Source organism: Orcinus orca, chromosome 9 (assembly GCF_937001465.1).
Source record: "Orcinus orca chromosome 9, mOrcOrc1.1, whole genome shotgun sequence".
Lineage (NCBI taxonomy): Eukaryota > Metazoa > Chordata > Mammalia > Artiodactyla > Delphinidae > Orcinus > Orcinus orca.
Genome location: NC_064567.1, coordinates 60295945 through 60317468, shown reverse-complemented (window position 1 = coordinate 60317468; position 21524 = coordinate 60295945). Strand labels below are relative to the sequence as shown.

Below are 21524 nucleotides of genomic sequence, written 5' to 3'. Positions count from 1 at the left end.
GAGTGGGTTTATCCTAAAGCTTCCTGTTGATACCAGCAAAATGCAGGCAAAGTTTTAAAAGAAAGAATCCAAGTGAAAATACCTTGAGCATGTAAATTCAATACCATGGATAGTTTTTAGATGCCTTTCATGTGAATCTAGGGATTCAGAGTGAACAGAAAACATGAGATACAAAGGTTTAAGTATGCAGAGCCATAAATAAAACCATTTTTATTTTTCAAAACTAAGGATTAATGCTATATATACATAGGTAGTTAAAATATCTAACTATTCAAATATTTTTTATGATAAACCTCGGCAAAATAAATCAGAAAAATCAGAGTTTAAAGTGACTAGAATTTCTATTAGTTTAGTACAAGGTGTTACTAAGCCGTTGTTAGTTGAAGTGTCTGGAAATGTGCATTTTAGAAATTCAGTGTTATTTTTTTGTTTGTTTTTAGGTAAAACATCTTTTAATGTAGTAAAAACATCTTTTAGGAAAAACATCTCTTAATGTAGTAAAAACGAAAAAAAAATGTAGTAAAAACGTGCACTGGTGTCTTACAATATGATCATGGTAGGAGGGTTTATGCCTGGAGATTGTGAGTTGACATAAATCTGTCCTGCTTTCCCACAAACAGCTGTGCCCCTCCCCCTTCTGGTTATTGCTGCATATGTCCTTGAAGCTTTATTTTTCTGTAGGTATAAAGTAAGATTTTCTTCCTTGTCCTCATACATCCTACTTATAAAATAAACTCCTTCATAATTAATTGGCTGCCTGGATCAAGTATGAACTATGTGTCCAAAGGATGGAGGAGTTATTTCTCCTACTTCTTATTAGCCAAACAAAACATATTTGCAGATTTTGATATCCATGATGAAGCTACAAGCAGGGCTGTGATGGTGTGTGTGTGTGTGTCTGTCTGTGTGTCCAGGTATGTATCCCATTTTGAATTTTTAGAATCAGCTAAGTGTACTAGAATGATCACAAGACAAATACTGTTGCTTTACGTTGTTTTCATAAGACGGTCACCAAAAAGCATCATGTATGGCTAGAGTATTGGGAAAGTCAGGGTTTGTTATGTACCTTATCAGTTACCCAAGCTTCACTCACTTGAATTAAGTGTTTGTCGTTAGGTAGGAAATGTTAAAGTTTTATCCTAGACTTGAAAAGTGAAGGAAATCCATGGTTATAAGGGGATGTGCATGAAGAAGTAAATCCCTAAGAAGTTGTGAAGAAAGCTTGTTCAATCTCTTGTTGAGAGTGTGTCTACACTGGGGAGAAATGGGTACACATTCTGATTTTCAATTTTTTCCCTCAGACATAACCCTCGTCACAGCCCTCTCCCTAAGTGTACTAGTCAAATTCATTTTGTTTTGAAAAACTATGGGTGTATATATAGCCTTTCTATCTTTAAAATAACTTTTCTTGACAAGTTCAAAAATGTAAGACATATGACAGAACAGAAATTTTCTTCAATTATATAGTTTTATTTTCCACAGTGCTGCAGCTGAAGTTTGCCCTGTTGTCAGTTCATACATGAGTCCTGTTGACACTTCTTTTCTCTTAAGTGCCAGGGGTTTGGCTTTGAAGGTTTTCCTAACTCAGTCTTTAGGGACCACTCTAATTACATTATTAAACAAGATGAAAATAATTCAGATAACAAAACCTTCTTTAGAGATACCCATCCAACGAATTAAGTATAAAAAACTTATTCAGTAGAGTATATTGCAAAAAAAAAGGTTAAATGAGACTTAAAAATGGCAAATTATCTTAATATCCTTTATTAGGACATGTAAGAACTAATGCAAACGTGATGAGAAATAGCTGTCAGGTTTGTAAAAGCAATTTTTGACTCACTGTTATTCTCTCTTTCTGGATTTTCTTTAGAGAAATATTGGAACTTTCATGCTATAATATGAATTTATTCAAGCCTAAAATGTTATTTTATTACATTAAACATTTATATTTATCGAACATAAAACACTGACCAGAATATTTTAACATTTCAAATGGTTCATATCATTTAAATGTTTTATGTCACAAATTCACACAGAAATCATACACTAATATTGTGTGTGTCGGTGTGTGAGAGAGAGAATTTTAAAAACAACTAAAACATGCTTTCTAAACTAGAGGAAGAAAAAAATTGATGAGGGAAAATAATCATCCAACATACAAGGAGGCAAGGGAAAAAGAGAAACATAGAAGTGGAAAAAATACTGCAAAATAAGAAAATACAAATGAATACAAATATATCAGTCCTCACAATCTATGTAATTTGACTAGGATTCCAGTTAAAAGCCGAGATCTTTAGATTATTTTTAAATTAACTATATATTATTTACCAGTATACATTAAAAAATTCATAATAAGGACACCGAAAGGTAGTGAGTGAAAAGATGGGAAAATACGCACTAGGCAAATACTAACCAAAGCAAAGTTGATAGAGCTAAAGTGATACCAAATAAAACAGGCTTTAAGACAAAAACAATGTTCAAAATAAAGAGGGTCACAGGTACATACAATTCCCAATTCACAAAGAAAAGAATATATATAATTCTGAAGTTATATATACCTAAAACGTAGCTTTAAATATAGAGAGTAAAATTAGGAAAAATTACAAGGATAGAAAAATCCACCAGCACAGTTAGATTATATCACACCAATTTCAGTAATTGATTTTAAAAGTAGGCAAAAAAAAAAAAAAATCACTAAGGATGAGGATTTGAACACAATTAAAAAGCTTGATCTAATGTGTATATATATAGAATTCTGAGCTCACTATTAGAATACATTTTCAAGTACACATGGAACATGTTTTTTGAAATGCATTATGAACTGGACATAAAGCAACTCCTTAATTTCAAAAATCTATATCATACATATCCTAATCTCTGAACTCAAGGAAATTAAGGTAGATATTATTACCAAAAGGGGAATTTTTAAATTTCATGCATATGGAATTTAAACACATGCTTTAATTACCCGTGGGTAAAAGAAACCACACAAAAATTTAAAATACTTAGAACCAAATGTGAATGAAAAACTATATATAAAAATTTCCAAGATGCAACTAGAGCATCTTCATGTTAAAAGAATACTTTATAGCTTACTTTTAGAAGTCTGAAAGTGAAAAGGGTGCTATATATAGGCTGCAGAAAACAAGCAGAAGTTATTTTGAAGCAGATGTAATGGTTCAAAATCTAAAATGATAGAACATACTAAAACTGACTCATGAAGAATTAGTTAATCCATATAGTCTATGACTATATCAGTCAGGGTTCATTCAGGGAAACAGAAAAAACTAATATAGGAACTGTGTAAAGAGGTTTTAGGACAACTGAGGCAACAGGGATAGTAACTGCAGGCAGTATCTGTTACTTCTAGAGCTGTGGGAAAAAAGGAACAGGTTACTATTTTCGGAATTTAACAGCTTGGAAAAGAGACTCCTCAGAGCTGGGACCCAGATCTCTGATGAGAGGGTGCTGTCCAGCAGGTGCTGATGTTCAGGGGTTCAGAGCAAGCCCCCCGTCCCTGCAGATCTTCGAATCAAACCACTGAGGAAGGAAGCACTGGCCACCTGGTGCTGGTGTCTCTAAGGAGAGACAGTGATGCTGGTTATGGGACTATAGAAAAAACTGGAACAAAAAATGTCACTGCCAAAGTAAAGAAACGTTTCTGGGGTGCCATTAACAGGAAGCAAACACAGAAGGGACAGGTTCCTTCTCCTTCCTCCAGTCTCCTAGTCTCCCTTTATCAGCTATTGGAAGAAACTAACAGGCAACCCTAAGGAAAGGAAAAATGTGGTTTGAAGAGTGTCATTTCCAGTATTGCAAGACAAAATAGAGAACAGGTATTTTTTAAATTTTATTGGAGTATAGTTGATTTCCAAGGTTGTGTTAGTTTCAGGGATATAGCATAGTGATTCAGTTATTCATATACATATATTCATTCTTTTTCAGATTCTTTTCCCATATAGGTTATTACAGAACATTGAGTAGAGTTCCCTGTGCTGTACAGTAGGTTCTTGTTTGTTCTCTTTTATATATAGTAGTGTGTGTATGTTAATCCCAAGCTCCTTATTTATCCCTCCTCCCCTCCCTATCCCCTTTGGTAACCGTAAGTTTGCTTTCGAGTTCTGTAAGTCTGTTTCTGTTTTGTAAATAAGTTCACGTGTATCATTTTTTAGATTCCACATATAGCAATATCATATGATACTTACCTTTCTCTGTCTGATTTACTTAGTATGATAATCTCTAGTTTCATCCATGTTGCTGCAAATGGAATTACTTCATTCTTTTTTTTTTTTTGAAGGAAGGTAATCCACTTGGTATTTATAAAGCATTAAATACTGAGGAACTTTCATAATTATGAAAACTGCTTAAGAAGTAGTGAGTTTAGCATTACAAGTACAAAAAGTACTAATGCCTATAGCTCATCTCCTGAGATGTTAGATTAAATTAAAAAGAAAAATTCTGAAAAAGAGTAAACTCTTGGTCTTGTTGCTTGGGAGAAAAATCTAAACTTTTAGAGGCTAGCTCAAAAGTCTATCTTGGTTGCAGGCTTCAAGTCTGGTAGGAATCACAGCTGCTCAGTTGAAAACCTATTAAGAGTAGCAGCAAGGTTAATGAAGAGCAAGCTAAATCTCCTCAGAATAATTCATGCTGCCACAGATTTGCTCTGTGGACTTGGAGATGCTGCTGTTCACCCAGCACTGGGAGAGGGAAGGCGCACAAATGGACTCACAGTTTCGGATGTCAGAGGAGCTGAAGGACTGGTTAGGGAAACCATCTCCTGGACTGCTAATTGGAGCTTTAAGCGATGCAGAGGATTGCTGATTGCAGTTTCTCTCTAGATCTCAGTGTCTGATAAAGCAGACATAGTGGCACCGCTCTTCATATTGGCTCCGCAGGCTGCCACTTACCAAGCAGGCATTCCCAACCAGAGCTCTAACCACGCGACTACAGTGGGCCCATTCCACTGGGCAAAAGGTAATCCCTTTCTCCAAGCTTCTTCTAGAGGTTCATGCTTTTTCCTCAGTCTTCTATCCTCAGTTTGAATTCCAAGTTTGCCTATCCCCAGGGACTCCGGAGCTGCAGCTTCAGTCTCCATAAAGCCTCGGAGCTGCCCAAGTCGAGGTTTTTCTTTTTTTACCAAAACAAACGTCCTATTGAAGACTTGATTCCTTTCTTCTTGGGGGCTTTGTGAAGAGAGTCTTGGTGGCTGTTGGCACTGCCAAGCCCAAGGCTTTCAGGCTTGAGGGAGGCAGTTAAACTACTTAGGGCATCATTGCGGTAGGAAGAAGGGAGGGTGTGAGTCATCCTGTTGGCTCTAGGGGGAGGGGGAGGAGAAGTTTCACATTTAATTGTTGATTTATCCTCCCGACCATCTTCTTCTACCACTGCAATCTTTCTCCGATGTTTCCTTAGATCACTTGGCAGTGTCGTGACTCCCATCCGATCCATTTCCCTGGCAGGACTTCGAGGGGTGAGCTTTGGTGTTGAGTGTCCACTGGGGGGAGATGAACTGGCCAGTGAAGAAGCTGTAATCAAGGCAGTGATGGAGGTACCTGGAAGGACCCTCGCTAAATTCAGGCCTTCCAGACTCACACTAGCCACTCTATTCTCAATTTCTTCAGCATGTAACTCTACATTGTTTTTCTTCCTGAATTAGTCTGATTTCTTTGTTGATAGCATCCAGCTGTTCCTGAAGCGTCATGGCTAGGGTCTGGGCATCAGAATGACCACTTGGAGAGTGAAGATCCATTGAGCTAAAAATCGTTTCTCTTTCATCATCATCAATGTCAGACATTTCTATGTCACTTTCAAAAGGGTGGCTGCTTAGCACTGCAATTTGTTGAGTTCTATTCCATTCATGGTCCCCAAGAGATTTCACCTTTGGCTCATCTCTCCGCACACCCATGTGACCTCTCCTTGGTCTTCTTATTACTTTGGTTGTTCTGTAATCAGACTGGCTGTCCACTAGGGATCCAACAGAATACCGCAGCTCAGCTGAGGTGTCTAGATGAGTTCTTGATATTGTGGGTTCAGTTAAAGAGTCAGTTCTCATTTTCATCTGGTCAAGTTCAGATCTCAGCTTTTCAATTTCTTCTGCTAATCTTTCCTTATCATGTAAAGATTCTTCCAGATTCTTTCTGAAAGTTTCTGATTCTTGAATTAAAACATTCCTCTCTTCTAGAGCAGCCATTCGTTCCTTTAAGTGTAGCTGTAAGCGTTTGTTGGATTCAGTCAGAAGCCTATCCACAGTATGGGACAATCTGTTGTTGTGCTCCTCATTCCTTTTCTCTCTTTGCCTAGCTCTTTGAAGTTCTTGATTTTTCTCTTCAGTTTGACCTTCTAGATGCCTCATAAATTCTTCAATGTTTCCATGTCTTTCTTCAGCCTTTGTTAGGGCTGCAATTCTCTGAGCCAGTTCAGCCTCTACTTCAGGTAAGCTCTCAGCTTTTCCCATAGTTTGCTGTAACTTTTGCTCAGCCAACTCAAGACACTCTTGTAACTGTCTGTTCTTCTCTTCCATCTGCCATAGGATGGCCTCTTTATTTGCTAACTCATTTTCTAGTTTGTCATTCATGTCCTGTATGGAGGTAGATTCTCTCTGAGCACTGAGGTAACGCTTCTCAAGGGTCATGATTCTTTCTTCCATATCTTCCTTCTGTGCCATGGCCTCCCTAATGTCCCTTTGATACTTAGTGTTCCATTTCTTCTGTTTTAATGAGACCCTTTCTTGCTGTCTCTACTTCCTGTTCCACCTCTCCCGCTTGAGAAGAAAGGGCTGCTAAACATTCTTTCATTTGGGCCATTTCATAGTTTTGTTTTTCAAGCAATTCTTGTAGTTCAACTACAAGACTTGTTTCATCAGTTGAGTCTATAGAGCCATTGGACAAACGCTTTTCATGGACTTTCTGGCCAGGTTCCATCCCTTCAAGATGTTCTGACTCTGTGGATCCCTCACTTGATGCCATTTTTCTTTGTATATGAACATTTTGTTCATGCAAAGCAGCAATCTCTTGATTAGCAGCAGCTAGTTCTTCTTCCAGTGCAGAGACTCTTTCTAAAGAAACCCTCAGTCACTCCCTTACCTTTCATCCAAGGCCTTGAGGTGCTCAAATAAAGATTTCAGTGACCTGAGAACCTCAACTTCGCTGGACATTCCAGAGGGGGACAGGGCTTGTCACTTCACCACCGTCATTCTTAGTGACCTTTCATATCGTGACACAAGGTACTCCAAATGCTTCAGTAACAGTCTTGTATTGTTTCTTTCAGCTTTAAGTTCAGAAATTTCTTCTTCCTTTTTTAGAAGTTGTTCCCTGCTGGCATTTAATTCTTTTGTGAGTGCAGCAAATTCCGGTGGTTCAACCCCCTTAGAACCAGTCAGCCCTCCTGTCAGGGATTCAATATCCTGCTGGTGTTGGAGGGTCTCCTGCAGAGGCAGGGGGTGGCTGTGGCTCACTGCGGGGACAAGGACACTGGCAGCAGAAGTTCTGGGAAGTACCCCTTGGCGTGAGCCTTCCTGGAGTCTGCCATTAGCCCCACCAAAGAGCCTCTAGGCTCCAGTCTATTCCATTCTTTTTTATGGCTGAGTAATATTCCATTGTATATATGTACCCTATCTTCTTTATCTATTCATCTGTTGATGGATATTTAGGTTGCTTCCATGTCTTAGCTATTGCAAGTAATGTTGCAATGAACACTCTGTATCTTTTTTAATTTTTTTCCAGATAAACGCCTGGAGTGGGATTGCTGGATCATATGCTAGTTCTATTTTTAGCTTTTTAGGGAACCTCCATACTGTTTTCCATAGTGGTTGTACCAATTTACATTCCCACCAACAGTGTAAGAGGGTTCCCTTTTCTCCACACCCTCTCCAGCATTTATTGTTTGTAGACATTTTGATAATGGCCATTCTGACTGGTGTGAGGTGATACCTCATTGTAGTTCTGATTTGCATTTCTCTAATATTATAATTAGCGATGTTGAGCATCTTTTCATGTGTGAGAACTGTTACTTTTGAGCATAGTCCTGGGTACTTGTGGTAGAGAAGAAGAAATTCTGAAAATAAATGAGCTAAATATACAACTTTAAGAAGTTAGAAAAACAGAATAACTCTAAAGAAATTAGGCAGGTCTAATTAATAAAGATAAAAATAAGTTAAATAGAAAATAAAGATTCAATAGACAGAATGAGCAAAGCCAAAATATAGTTCTTCAAAAAGAATAAGAAAATTGACAAAACTGAAAAAGAAAAAGGCATAGGTAAATAATTTGGGAAAAGGAAAAGGAAGACATACAAACACTGCAGAAATCAAGCAGAGGATATTATGAACAACTGTATGCCAAAAACTTTTGAAATACGTGAAATGGTCAAATTATTAAAACAGTCTCAATAAGTAGAAACTCTAGTCTATGGCCATTGAAGAAATTAGACTTGTAGTCATTTTTCTCCCACAAATCAAACACCAGGCTCAGATGGTTTTATAGGACAATTCTACTTCTTTCAAGGAAAAGAAGAATTTTTCACAAACTCTTTAGGGCCTATAACAAAAACCAGAGTGGAATATTTCTTCTAAAAGTTATAACTTAATACCAAAACCACAATTAGTAAAAGAAAAGATATAGGCCAGTTCAAAGAACAAATCTGTCAGTGTATATAAAAACACAAGATGTATTCAATAGTGATATGCTACAAGTGTTCTCCTTAAGGAACAGTATAAACATACTCACTATCATCATGGGTATTCAACATTGTACTGGAGGTCTTAAAATAATGTGACAAGGAGAAAATGGTAGAAAAGTAATGGAAGGGGAAAAATGTCATCTATAGATGATATGATCATCTACACAGACAACACAAAGGGGGATATACAAATTACTGAAATTATTATGGAAACCTGTCAAGGTGGCAATACATAAGATTAATACACAAAAAACAGCTGCATTTCTATATACCAGCAACAAACAGAAAATTCACATTTTTTTGGTTTTTTGTTTGTTTGTTTGCGGTACGTGGGCCTCTCACCTTTGTGGCCTCTTCTGTCGTGGAGCACAGGCTCCAGACGCGCAGGCTCAGCGGCCATGGCTCATGGGCCCAGCCGCTCCACGGCATGTGGGATCCTCCCGGACCAGGGCACGAACCCATGTCCCCTGCATCGGCAGGCAGACTCTCAACCACTGCGCCACCAGGGGAGCCCCAATTCAGGTTTTTTTAAAGTTACTATTTACATAGCAACTGAAAATAGATGGTATTTAGGAATACATATATCAAACAATAAACAAGCTTTCTACAGGGAAAATAATAAAACTGAATCAAAAGACATTTAAAAAGTTCTAAATAAAGAGAGATACATGTTATGTTCATCTATTGAAGAGTTAATATTGTAAAGATATGTGCTTACTCAAGTTATTCATATTTACTGGAATTACAGATTTTTTAAAAAGATTTAAAAATTTAGATGGAAGAGCAAAGAGCCAAGACAGTCCTAAAGAATCAAGTAGAGAGAATTTTCCTGCCAGAAAAATTCATAATAATTAAAACTGTAACTGGTGCAGAGATAGAGCAATGGAATAGAATGGAAAAATAAGAAAATGGTCTCTGCACATAGAAAACTTGACATAAGGCACAACTAAATTCAGGATTAGTGGAAAAGGACAGATTATTCAATAAATGGTTCTAAAATAATTACTCATCTATAAGGACAAAACTGTAAACTGATCCTTACCTCATACCTTACACAAAAAATCAGTTTCTAACGTATCAAGCTGTAAGTACAAAAGGCAAAACATTAGAAATTCTAGAAGAAAATAAAAGAGAAAAACCTCTATATCCTTAGGGATTTTAAAACAAAAATTATGTAAACTATGCCAAGTATTAAGAAATTCAGCTTCATCACAATTCAGAACCATGCGTTAAAAGACCCTTGTAAAGACCTGTGGTTGCCAAAGCGGGAGGGGATTGGGGAAGGAATGGATTGGGAGTTTGGGATTAGCAGATGCAAACTATTATATGTAGAATAGATAAACAACAGGGTTCTACTGTACAGCACAGGGAACTATATTCAATATCCTGTGATAACCCACAATGGAAAAGAATAGAAAAATAATGTGTATATATGTATAACTGAATTACTTTGCTGTGCAGCAGATACTGACACAACATTGTAAATCAACTATACTTCAATTAAAAAAAAAGACCCTGTGAAGGGTATAAAAGACAAACCACAAACTGAGAAAATATATTTGTGATACACATAACAAAAAATATGAAAAGGACTAGTGTCCACAATATATAAAAACCTCGTGTGTCAATAGAAGAATATAAACAATCGTTTATTTATTTATTGGGTGACACGAATAGCCAATAAATATCAAAAGATTCTCTATCTCATTACAATCAGTGAACATTTAAATAATAATACACCATTTCACAGCTGCCAGACTAGAAAAAAATTAAAGTCTGACAAAACCAAGTGAAGAGAGGAACATAGAACAGTAGAATTTATTGGAGCAGCTAAGAACACAAATTGGGACAATGATCTTGGGGAATAATTTACCTACCATTCAACTTCCATGTGCATAAACCCCTTGCCCCAGCAATTCTAATCCAAATCTTTGCACATGTGCACCAAGAAACATGATGAAAAATGTTTATAGTAGCATTGCTCATAACAGCAACAAACACTAGAAACAGCTCAATTGTCCATTGAAATTAGAATGGATAAATTGTAGTATAATCACATAATGAAATACTGTGCTGTAGTAAAAATGAATTACAGCTATAGGCACCAACATAAATGAATTTCAGAAGAAAATTTGAGCTCAAAAAGCAAATTGCAGAATACAGAAGTACAGTTCCATTCATATGAAGTTCAAAACTAGGCATAGATAAACAATATATTGTTCAGGGACACACATGCGATTAAAATATGAAGAAAAGGTACAGGGAGATTATCACAAAACTTAGTATAGTGATTGCATCTGGGAAGGAGAGAGTGGTGTTGCTATCATGGAGGGGTACACAGTAGCGTCCAAAAATATTAGTAACGTTCTGTTTTTTAAGCTGGCTGATAAGCAAGGTTTGTTCCTTTTATTTTTGTTATTTTATACAGTTATACACTTTTACTCTGTATGATACACTCAAAATGAAATATTTTATAAAATTTTAAAAATTTTACTTTTATATTAGTTTGGTTTGACTTTATAAAGTAACCAATGGATTAGTTTAATATTTTTCTTTATCCTAGTCTGATAAATTCCACTGCCCCCTTGGGTTACAAAATTAAACATTTTAAACCACCATCCTCAAAAAAAAAGTCTAAATAATTTTGACTGAACTATTTAACTTTTTGATTTTTTACAAACATGTATGTATACACATATATATGAATTTTAATATGACACCTGTGAAAGAGTTTAAAAACATACATACCTATCCAAATGCAAGCTAATATAGACATGGTACATGTATTTTTGTTTTGAATTTTATTATATATATATTTTTTATACAGCAGGTTCTTATTAGTTAACCATTTCATACATATTAGTATATATATATGTCAATCCCAATCTTCCAATTCATCACACCACCACCCCCCCACCCAGCTTTCCCCCCTTGGTGTCCATACAATTGTTCTCTACATCTGTGTCTCAATTTCTGCCCTGCAAACTGGTTCATCTGTACCATTTTTCTAGGTTCCACATATATGCGTTAATATACGATTTTTGTTTTTCTCTTTCTGACTTACTTCACTCCGTATGACAGTATCTAGATCCATCCACGACTCTACAAATGACCCAGTTTCGTTCCTTTTTATGGCTGAGTAATATTCCATTGTATATATGTACCACAACTTCTTTATCCATTTGTCTGTCGATGGGCATTTAGGTTGCTTCCATGTCCTGGCTATTGTAAATAGTACTGCAGTGAACATTGGGGTGCATGTGTCTTTTTGAATTATGGTTTTCTCAGGGTATATGCCCAGTAGTGGGATTGCTGGGTCATATGGTAATTCTATTTTTAGTCTTTTAATGAACCTGCATACTGCTCTCCATAGTGGTTGTATCAATTTACATTCCCACAAACAAACAGTGCAAGAGGGTTCCCTTTTCCCCACACCCTCTCCAGCATTTGTTGTTTGTAGGTTTTCTGATGATACCCATTCTAACTGGTGTGAGGTTATACCTCATTGTAGTTTTGATTTGCATTTCTCTAATAATTAGTGATGTTGAGCAGCTTTTCATGTGCTTCTTGGGCATCTGTATGTCTTCTTTAGAGACATGTCTATTTAGGTCTTCTGCCCATTTTTGGATTGGGTTTTTTGTGTTTTTAATATTGAGCTGCATGAGCTGTTTATATATTTTGGAGATTAATCCTTTGTCCATTGATTCATTTGCAAATATTTTCTCCCATTCTGAGGGTTGTCTTTTCTTGTTTATGGTTTCCTTTGCTGTGCAAAAGCTTTTAAGTTTCTTTAGGTCCCATTTGTTTATTTTTGTTTTTATTTCCATTACTCTAGGAGGTGGATCAAAAAAAATCTTGCTGTGATTTATGTCAAAAATTGTTCTACCTAGGTTTTCCTCTAAGTTTTATACTGTCCAGTCTTACATTTAGGTCTTTAATCCATTTCGAGTTTATTTTTGTGTGTGGTGTTAGGGAATGTTCTAATTTCGTTCTTTTACATGTAGCTGTCCAGTTCTCCCAGCACCACTTATTGAAGAGACTGTCTTTTCTCCACTGTATATCCTTGCCTCCTTTGTCATATACTAGTTGACCATAGGTGCGTGGGTTTATCTCTGGGCTTTCTATCCCATTCCATTGATCTATATTTCTGTTTTTGTGCCAGTACCATATTGCCTTGATTACTGTCACTTTGTAGTATTGTCTGAAGTCAGGGAATCTGATTCCTCCAGTTCCGTTTTTTTTCCTCAAGACCGCATGGGCTATTCGGGGTCTTCTGTGTCTCTATACAAATTTTAAGATTTTTTGTTCTAGTTCTGTAAGAAATGCCATTGGTGGGCTTCCCTGGTGGCACAGTGGTTGAGAGTCTGCCTGCCGATGCAGGGGACACGGGTTTGTGCCCCGGTCCGGGAAGATCCCACATGCCGTGGAGCGGCTGGGCCTGTGAGCCATGGCCGCTGAGCCTGCCCGTCCGGAGCCTGTGCTCCACAACGGTAGAGGCCACAGCAGTGAGAGGCCCGTGTACTGAAAAAAAAAAAAAAAAAAAAAAAAAAAGAAATGCCATTGGTAATTAGTAGGTTTATTCCTAGATATTTTATTCTTTTTGTTGCAATGGTAAATGGGAGTGTTTCCTTAATTTCTCTTTCATATTTTTCATCATTACTGTATAGGAATGCAAGAGATTTCTGTGCATTACAGAAACTTCTATCCTGCAACTTTACCAAATTCATTGATTAGCTCTAGTAGTTCTCTGGTGGCATCTTTAGGATTCTCTATGTATACTATCATATCATCTGCAAACAGTGACAGTTTTACTTCTTGTTTTCCAATTTGTATTCTTTTTATTTCTTTTTCTTCTCTGACTGCCGTGGCTAGGACTTCCAAAACTATGTTGAATAATAGCGGTGAGAGTGGACACCCTTGTCTTGTTCCTGATCTTAGAGGAAATGCTTTCAGTTTTTCACCATTGAGAATGATGTTAGCTGAGGGTTTGTTGTATATGGCCTTTATTATGTTGAGGTAGGTTCCCTCTATGCCCACTTTCTGGAGAGTTTTTATCATAAATGGTTGTTGAATTTTGTCAAAAGCTTTTTCTGCATCCATTGAGATGATCATATGGTTTTTCTTCTTCAGTTTTTTAATATGGTGTATCACATTGATTGACTTGCATATACTGAAGAATCCTGGCATCCCTGGGATAAATCCCACCTGATCATAGTGTACAATCCTTTTAATGTGTTGTTGGATTCTGTTTGCTAGTATTTTCTTGAGCATTTTTGCATCTATATTCATCAGTGATATTGGTCTGTAACTTTCTTTTTTTGTAATATCTTTGTCTGGTTTTGGTATCAGGGTGATGGTGGCCTCATAGAGTGAGTTTGGGAGTGTTCCTTCCTCTGCAATTTTTTAAAAGAGTTTGAGAAGGATGGGTGTTATCTCTTCTCTAAATGTTTGATAGAATTTACCTGTGAAGCCATCTGGTCCTGGACTTTTGTTTGTTAGAAAATTTTTATTCACAGTTTCAATTTCATTACTTGTGATGGGTCTGTTCATATTTTCTATTTTTTCCTGGTTCAGGCTTGGAAGTTTATACCTTTCTAAGAATTTGTCCATTTCTTCCAGGTTGTCCATTTTATTGGCATAGCATTACTTGTAGTAGTCTCTTAGGATGCTTTGTATTTCTGAGGTATCTGTTGTAAGTTCTCCTTTTTCATTTCTAATTTTATTGATTTGAGTCCTCTCCCTCTTTTTCTCGATGAGTCTGGCTAATGTTTTATCAATTTTATTTACCTTCTCAAAGAACCAGGTTTTAGTTTTATTGATCTTTCCTATTGTTTTCCTTGTTTCTATTTCATTTATTTCTGCTCTGATCTTTATGATTTCTTTCCTTCTACTGACTTTGGGTTTTGTTTGTTCTTCTTTCTCTAGTTCCTTTAGGTGTAAGGTTAGATTGTTTATTTGAGATGTTTGTTGTTTCTTGAGGTAGAATTGTATTGCTATAAACTTCCCTCTTAGAACTGCTTTTGCTGCATCCCATAGGTTTTGGATCGTCGTGTTGTCATTGTCATTTGTCTCTAGGTATATTTTGATTTCCTCTTTGATTTCTTCAGTGATCTTTTGGTAATTTAGTAACGTCTGTCTGTACAATTTTACATTTGTAAAATAAGAAATGAATGTTGGTTCATTCAGTGTGCTTTCTTACTTGAAATAAGAATACTAGAGTTTCCCCATAGTTTTAACTTTGAAACTCTAGACAAGCATCTGATATTCAGAGTGAAACTTTTTGAGGCAGAAAGGATAGTGATTTAAGAGCACAGGCTCTGGAACCAAACTTTCTTGTTTCTAAACCTAGCTTCACAGTTCACTACGTCTGTGGCCTTGGGTGAACTTACTTAACATCTCTTCGCTCTTGCTTCCTCATCAGTAAAACAGGCAAAAGTACAAATACCATAGAATTGTGGTGAGCACTACATAAATTACTACATGTAGTAAAAAGTATATATAACCGACACATAGTGAATACTCAAAATCGAGCTCAGTTAGAATTCAGACAGTCAAAAATGAGGGGCTGTGGTCATCCATAATTCAGGAAGTGAGACCAATAATGATTATTCTCACATAAAATTGCTTTGCTTTATAAAACCACAAATTTAAGTTATGTGACATAAGATGTTCTGTAGATTGTCATAGTCTCCTCAAAATCCTTTGAGATCAAGTGTTTAAAAGGTCCCTGGAAATCATCTACTCTACACATTTTAGAGCTAAGGAAACTGGATTTCAGAGAGGTTAAATGACTTGGGTCAAATGACAGCAATAGCACCTAAACATCCATTTAAGGAGACTGCTTAACAAAAGAAGAGAATGTGAGATTATGAACAAAACAACTTCACATCCCTCACCCAGCCTAACTCTTCAGAACTCCACCTGAGTGCAACCACAACCAGCAGACCAAGGAATGGAAATCCAACCAGATAGAGGGAAGAGCCAGGAATTTGCTGGAGCTCAATTAGGATACAAATGTATTGTGGACCTGTGTATGTTTATTCCACAAACACTTGTTGGCCACCCAATATCCATACCGTGTTTTGGTTAGAAAGCTCAACATCATTTCTTTTATATGCAGAAACACTTGAGCCTCAGATCCCTCTGTCTCATTCATGTCTTAAGATCTGGTACATAGCAGTAGTCACAGATGAAGTCTCTCTCAATGCAACGGTGTGGCAACATGGGAAGACATGGGGTTTAGAGTCTCCAGTATGTCTGCTACTTATGAGCTCTGTAATCTTTTTTTTTTTAATTTTTTAATTTAATTTTATTTATTTGTTTATACAGCAGGTTCTTATTAGTTACCCATTTTATACATATTAGTTACCCATTTTATACATATTAGTGTATACATGTCAATCCCAATCTCCCAATTCATCACACCACCACCCCCTGTCCCACCACTTTTCCCCCTTTGTGTCCATATGTTTGTTCTCTACATCTGTGTCTCTATTACTGCCCTGCAAACTGGTTCATCTGTACCGTTTTACTAGGTTCCACATATATGCATTAATATACGATATTTGTTTTTCTCTTTCTGACTTATTTCATTCTGTATGACAGTCTCTAGATCCATCCATCTAGATCCATTTGTAGAGTCTCTAGACTCTACAAATGACCGAATTTTGTTTCTTTTTATAGCTGAGTAATATTCCATTGTATATATATACCACATATTCTTTATCCATTCATCCGATGATGGACACTTAGGTTGTTTCCATCTCCTGGCTATTGTAAATAGAGCTGCAATGAACATTTTGATACATGACTCTTTTTGAATTATGGTTTTCTCAGGGTATATGCCCAGTAGTGGGATTGCTGGGTCATATGGTAGTTCTATTTGTAGTTTTTTTAAGGAACCTCCATAGTGTTCTCCATAGTGGCTGTATCAATTTACATGCCCACCAACAGTGCAAGAGGGTTTGCTTTCTCCACACCCTCTCCAGCATTGGTTGTTTGCAGATTTTCTGATGATGCCCATTATAACTGGTGTGAAGTGATACTTCATTGTAGTTTTCATTGTATTTCTCTAATAATTAGTGATGTTGAGCAGCTTTTCATGTGCTTCTTGGCCATGTGTATGTCTTCTTTGGAGACATGTCTATTTAGGTCTTCTGCCCATTTTTGGATTTGGTTGTTTGTTTTTTAATATTGAGCTGCATGAGCTGTTTATATATTTTGGAGATTAATCCTTTGTTGATTCATTTGCGAATACTGTCTCCCATTCTGAGGGTTGTCTTTTCATCTTGTTTGTAGTTTCCTTTGATTTGCAAAAGCTTATAAGTTTCATTAGGTCCCATTTGTTTATTTTTGTTTTATTTCCATTACTCTAGGAGGTGTATCAAAAATGATCTTGCTGTGATTTATGTCAAAGAGTGTTCTTCCTGTGTTTTCCTCAAAGAGTTTCATAGTGTCTGGTCTTATATTTAGGTCTCTAATCCATTTTGAGTTTCTTTCTGTGTATGGTGTTACGGAGAGTTCTAATTCCATTCTTTCACATATAGCTGTCCAGTTTTCCCAACATTACTTACTGAAGAGACTGTCTTTTCTCCATTGTATATCCTTCCCTCCTTTGTCATGAATTAGTTGACCATAGGTGCATGGGTTTATCTCTGGGCTTTCTAACCTGTTACACTAATCTATATTTCTGTTTTTGTGCCAGTACCATACTGTCTTGATGACTGTAGCTTTTGTAGTATAGTCTGAAGTCAGGGAGTCTGATTCCTCCAGCTCCTTTTTTTCCCTCAAGACTGCTTTGGCTATTCGGAGTCTTTTGTGTCTCCCTACAAATTTTAAGATTTTTTGTTCTAGTTCTGTAAAAAATGCCATTGGTAATTTGATAGGGATTGCATTGAATATGTAGATTGCTTTCACTAGTATAGTCACTTTCACAATATTGATTCTTCCAATCCAGGAACAGGGGTATATCTCTCCATCTGTTTGTATCATGTTTAATTTCTTTCATCAGTGTCTTACAGTTTTCTGCATACAGGTCTTTTGTCTCCCTAGGTACGTTTATCCCTAGGTATTTTATTCTTTTTGTTGCAGTGGTAAATGGGAGTGTTTCCTTAATTTCTCTTTCAGGTTTTTCATCATTAGTGTATAGGAATGCAAAAGATTTCTGTGCATTAATTTTGTATCCTGCAATTTTACCAAATTAATTGATTAGCTCTAGCAGTTTTCTGGTAGCATCTTTAGGATTCTCTATGTATAGTATCATGTCATCTGCAAACAGTGACAGTTTTACTTCTTCTATTATGATTTGATTTCCTTTTATTTCTTTTTCTTCTCTGATTGCTGTGGCTAGGACTTCCAAAGCTATGTTGAATAATAGCACTGAGAGTGGGCAACCTTGTCTTGCTCCTGATCTTAGAGGAAATGCTTTCAGATTTTGACCACTGAGAACAATGTTGGCTGTGGGCTTGTCATATATGGCCTTTATTATATTGAGGTAGGTTCCCTCTGTGTCTACTTTCTGGAGAGTTTTTATCATAAATGGGTGTTGAATTTTGTCAAAAGCTTTTTCTACATCCATTGAGATGATCATATGGTTTTTCTTCAATTTGTTAATATGGTGTATCACATTGATTGATTTGCATATATTGAAGAATCCTTGCATACCTGGGATAAATCCCACTTGAACATAGTGTATGATCCTTTTAATGTGTTGCTGGATTCTGTTTGCTAGTATTTTGTTGAGGATTTTTGCATCGATATTCATCAGTGACATTGGTCTGTAATTTATTTTTTTGTTGTATCTTTGTCTGGTTTTGGTGTCAGGGTGATGGTGGCCTCATAGAATGCGTTTGGGAGTGTTCTTTCCTCTGAAGATTTTTGGAAGGGTTTGAGAAGGATGGGTGTTAGCTCTTCTCTAAATGTTTGATAGAATTCACCTGTGAAGCCATCTGGTCCTGGACTTTTGTTTGTTGGAAGATTTTTAATCACAGTTTCAATTTCATTACTTGTGATGGGTCTGTTCATATTTTCTATTTTTTCCTGATTCAGTCTTGGAAGGTTATACCTTTGTAAGAATTTGTCCATTTCTTCCAGGTTGTACATTTTATTGGCATAGAGTTGCTTGTAGTAGTCTCTTAGGGCGCTTTGGATTTCTGTGGTGTCAGTTGTTACTTCTCCTTTTTCATTTCTATTTCTGTTGACTTGAGTCCTCTCCCTTTTTTTCTTGATGAGTCTAGCTAACGGTTTTTCAATTTTGTTGATCTTCTCAAAGAACCATGTTTCAGTTTTATTGATTTTGCTATTGTTTCCTTCATTTCTTTTTCATTTATTTCTGTTCTGATCTTTATGATTTCTTTCCTTCTGTTAAGTTTGGGGGTTTTTTGTTCTTCTTTCTCTAATTGCTTTAGGTATAAAGTTAGGTTGTTTATTTGAGATTTTTCTTGTTTCTAAAGGTAGGATTGTATTGCTATCAACTTCCCTCTTAGAACTGCTTTTGTTGCATCCCATAGGTTTTGGATCATCGTGATTTCATTGTCATTTGCCTCTATGTATTTTTTGATTTCCTCTTTGATTTCTTCAGTGATCTCTTTGTTATTTAGTAATGTAGTGTTTAGCCTCCATGTGTTTGTGTTTTTTCTTTTTTTTCCCCTGTAATTGATTTCTAATCTCATAGTGTTGTGGTCAGAAAAGATGCTTGATATGATTTCAATTTTCTTAAATTTACTGAGGCTTCATTTGTGAGCCAAGATATGATCTATCCTTGAGAATGTTCCACGTGCACTTGAGAAGAAAGTGTAATCTGCTGTTTTTGGATGGAATGTCCTATAAATATCAATTAAATCTACCTGGTCTATTGTGCCATTTAAAGCTTGTGTTTCCTGATTAATTTTCTGTCTGGATGATCTGTCCATTGGTGTAAGTGAGGTGTTAAAGTCCCCCACTGTTTTTGTGTTACTGTTGATTTCCTCTTTTATAGCTGTTAGCAGTTGCCTTATGTATTGAGGTGCTCCTATGTTGGGTGCATATATAATTATAATTGTTATATCTTCTTCTTGGATTGATCCCTTGATCATTATGTAGTGTCCTTCCTTGTCTCTTGTAACATTCTTTATTTTAATGTCTACTTTATCTGATATGAGTATTGCTACTCCAGCTTTCTTTTGATTTCCATTTGTATGGAATATCTTTTTCTATCCCTTCACTTTCAGTCTGTATGTGTCCCTAGGTCTGAAATGGGTCTCTTGTAGACAGCATATATATGGGTCTTGTTTTTGTATCCATTCAGCAAGCCTGTGTCTTTTGGTTGGAGCATTTAATCCACTTATGTTTAAGGTAATTATCCATGTGTATGTTCCTATTACCATTTTCTTAATTGTTACCAGTTTGTTTTTGTAGGTCCTTTTCTTCTCTTGTGTTTCCCAATTAGAGATGTTCCTTTAGCATTTGTTGTAGAGCTGGTTTGGTGGTGCTGAATTCTTTTAGCTTTTGCTTGTCTGTAAAGCTTTTGATTTCTCCACTGAATCTCAATGAGATCCTTGCTGGGTAGAGTAATCTTGGTTGTAGGTTCTTCCCTTTCATCATTTTAAATATATCATGCCACTCCCTTCTGGTTTGTAGAGTTTCTGCTGAGAAATCGACTATTACCCTTATGGGAGTTCCCTTGTATATTATTTGTTGTTTTTCCCTTGTTGCTTTCAGTAATTTTTCCTTGTCTTTAATTTTTGTCAGTTTGATTACTATGTGTCTTAATGTGTTTCTCCTACGTTTTATCCTGTATGGGATTCTCTGTGCTTCCTGGACTTGGGTGGCTATTTCCTTTCCCATGTTAGGGAAGTTTTTGACTACAATCTCTTCAAATATTTTCTCGTGTCCTTTCTCTCTCTCTTCTCCTTCTGGGACCCCTATAATGCAAATGTTGTTGCATTTAATGTTGTCCCAGTGGTCTCTTAGTCTGTCTTTATTTCTTTTCATTCTTTTTTCTTTATTCTGTTCTGCAGCAGTGAATTCCACCATTCTGTCTACCAGGTCATTTATCCGTTATTCTGCCTCAGTTATTCTGCTATTTTTTTTTCTCATTTCATTAGACAATATATTTTGTACATCATTCCAAATAAGTACATATTCACAACTTTCTTTTTTTTCACACACACACACACACACACACACTGTATTTTATTTTTACAAGAGATAAATAAACTGACACCAAGTTGTGCAAAAATGCACAACCAAGCATTATAAATGGATGAGCAAAATAAAAGCAACAATGATTGCAATTACCAAACACGAGTTATTCTGCTATTGATTCCTTCTAGTGTAGTTTTCATTTCAGTTATTGTATTGTTCATCTCTCTTTGTTTTTTAATTCTTCTAGGTCTCTGTTAAGCATTTCTTGCATCTTCTCGATCTTTGCCTCCATTTTTTTTCTGTGGTCCTGGATCATCTTCACTATTATTATTCTGAATTCTTTTTCTGGAAGGTTGCCTATCTCCACTTCATTTAGTTGTTTTTCTGGGGTTTTATCTTGTTCCTTTATCTGATACATAGCCCTCTGCCTTTTCATCTTGTCTGTCTTTCTGTGAATGTGGTTTTTGTTCCACAGGCAGCAGGATTGTACTTTTCCTGCTTCTGCTGTCTGCCTTCTGGTGGATTAGGCTATCTAAGAGGATTGTGCACGTTTCCTGATGGGAGGGAGTGGTGGTGGGTAGAGCTGACTGTTGCTCTGTTGGGCAGAATGCAGCAAAACTTTAATCCGCTTGTCTGCTGATGTGTGGGGCTGGGTTCCCTCCCTGTTGGTTGTTTGGCCTAAGGTGACCCAACACTGGAGCCTACCTGGCTCTTTGCTGGTGTTA

General features: G+C 36.5%; 1 long non-coding RNA gene and 1 pseudogene across 1 annotated transcript in view; one reads left to right on the top strand and one right to left on the bottom strand.

Annotated features, from left to right (window-relative positions):
* Positions 1-21524, top strand: part of LOC125965402 (uncharacterized) — a 159114-nt gene that overhangs the window by 40220 nt on the left and 97370 nt on the right. The window lies entirely within an intron of this gene.
* Positions 936-9010, bottom strand: LOC101270434 (liprin-alpha-2-like; annotated as a pseudogene).